The sequence below is a fragment of the Hordeum vulgare genome, chromosome 3H, assembly GCF_904849725.1.
Source record: "Hordeum vulgare subsp. vulgare chromosome 3H, MorexV3_pseudomolecules_assembly, whole genome shotgun sequence".
NCBI classification, from domain to species: domain Eukaryota; kingdom Viridiplantae; phylum Streptophyta; class Magnoliopsida; order Poales; family Poaceae; genus Hordeum; species Hordeum vulgare.
In genome coordinates this window covers 587,800,501-587,802,999 of record NC_058520.1, presented here as the reverse complement: position 1 = coordinate 587,802,999, position 2,499 = coordinate 587,800,501, and the positions used below count along the sequence as shown (strand labels likewise).

General features: G+C 44.1%; 1 pseudogene; it reads right to left on the bottom strand.

Moving 5' to 3' along the window:
- Nucleotides 1-1,107: 1,107 nt before the first annotated feature.
- Nucleotides 1,108-2,106, bottom strand: LOC123445401 (annotated as a pseudogene).
- Between the last annotated feature and the right edge of the window lie 393 nt (nt 2,107-2,499).

The window sequence follows — 2,499 nt, the reverse complement described above, 5'->3', positions numbered from 1 at the left end:
ATCGCATGGAGCCTGTATCCAAAATGGTTTAAGGCTAAATTGAAATAACAAGAGATGATATTTGCAAACTGTGCAACAGAAAAATGTAATAATATGTTCATATATGTTCAGGTTGCGGTACCAGTCTTTTCTAGAAGAAAACTACTACAACCATGTCTAATACTCGCTATAGTGGTGAGCTTACACAAGTCCTACCTAACCATCTCCATTATTTCTCTCGATTATTAGCTCCTAGGCTGAATATGATATCAGAACCTACCTAAATTCCCATTATTTATGGAAGAAATCAAGAACATTTGGAATCATTGAATTTAACCAGGTACAACAAAAGGTACAAACAGGAAACACACTAAAAAGATCAGACTATCAGGAAGACCCTAGATAAATAACAAGTACTGATATCTAAAAAGGTTTTCGTCCCGCTTTATAATAAAGCAACCACCACAACCACAAGGTACAACGAGAGTCGCACGTGTACACAAGGTAGCACAACATAGAGTATAATAAGGTTCTGCTAAGGCACAACTCAACAAGCCCTGGACACAAGAAAACGACAGGCGGGAGTCCCGCACGCGCGCGAAACGAAGCTTCTAGTCCGGCTCCGAAGGTGCTGCAGGAAGCGGCGGTGCCAAGCGAAGAGCCATCGTCCTGAGGTCAGCAGTAAGAGTGTTGATGGCCTCCTAGACGTGGTGACAGCTAAGCGACCGCCAGAACTGCAAAACCCCACACATTTTGAACACCGCGTCAGTCGCATGGTGGAGAGGCACATGTTGAATCACAAGCTTATTACGGACCGTCCAAAGCGTCCAGGCCAGAACCCCAATGGCAAGCCACCTAACGTGGCGGCCCATGACCTCCCGGAGGCAGCTTGAGAGAAACTGGACGGACACGCACGACTACTAGATAAATAGAATAAAGCAAGTACTCATCCCATGAAAATAGAGACATGAAGCCAATCAATTGAAACTACTTCGAAAGCAGAGCAAAATGGTATGAAAACTAGCATACATTTTCACACAACCAGAAAAGCAGAGTAAAATACTCCGAAAATACGTCAAAAGCGAGCTTATTTTAGCATCAAACGAAGCAGTTAGTCACTTCAGCCCGAAAGGGTAATGAAATAAACATATATTTGATGCAGCCACATAACAGTCACTTTTGATCATAACTTTTTATACATCAACACAAAAAGAAGAAGTCAGCATGTTCATACTCGATCCAACTCATACACTGCAGTTCATGAGGATATGAAAAGTTGAAAACTATGACTGAAATAATGATCGCCAGGATTGATACTACTAAGACAGTAAGTATGCTTTTCACTAGTGTTTACATAGTAGCAAGGGGAACTCCCAAGGCGCAATATCTTCACACAACTGCGTATTTCAGCGAATACTTAGTGTAGAAATTATTGTCAAGTGTGTCGTTTCTTGGGGTTGATATGTCCCGCAGCTCCACAGGCTATCAGAAAGGAGGCGGCGTACCGCCAGGGCCCGGGTGTCCGAACAGAGGGCCGCAGCAATCTTGGAGCAGGCAGCAGCAGCACAGGAGATAGATGCTACAGAAGAAGCGTTCGCCCAGAGTTTCAGATGTATACGTGTACAACAAAAGAGATTCAGAGTTACAAAATTTAACTCCTTGTACATGCTTTATCCCTTAGGAATTGTGGTTTTAGTTAGTGCTGAAAATATTACACTTCATCCCTGAACTACTAATCATCTACCGAGTGAATAGACTGATTTTGTAGAAGAAAAGACAATTCACATGCTGACTGAATGAATGATCACTTCCATCAGTTAGCTGAGAACTCAACTTACCAGGATCCGAAGAACCCACCAAACCCAGGCCCCCAGGAACCAGGGCCAGGGTCACCAGGAAACCCAGGCCCGCCAGGTGGAACCAGACTCCACCCTCCTGGGCCCCATCCTACATGGCCTCCTGAACCCGGTCCTCCTCCAGGCCCATGCGGGTCCATCTCGCCAAGATAAACTGCTGCACCAATAAGATAAAAAGAAGCTAAACTGCTGCTGAATGGTAAACTACAGCTTCCCAACTCGATCAGAAGGAACCCAGAATTGATGCTGCAGTTGGAGGTGAAGAAGTATTTGTAGAGGTAGGGTGAGAAGTAGTGGTTGTGCATGTACCTGCTGTTCAATAGCTCACCCGCAGGTCGTCTGGGTTAGTTTCAACTACTGTTCTCTGCATGCTTACTGTTGCAGCACCAGAAGGAAGTTTTGTGCTCTCAAGATTGAGTTTAGTTCTAAACCAAAATAGGAGAGATCCTGCAGACGTCGGTAAAAAAAACAGGATGTAGTAAATGTAAAGTACAAGACCTGCCCAGCAAAGATAAATATCAAAAGCAAGTCGTGTCCGAATCACAGCAACTGTGCTACGAAATTGTGTTTCTGTAGCAACACCCAAAAATCCAACAGGGACAAATTACAGAAGGCTTATAAAGGGTGAAGCATGGACGCCCTGGAGCATACAAAAATTGATGAA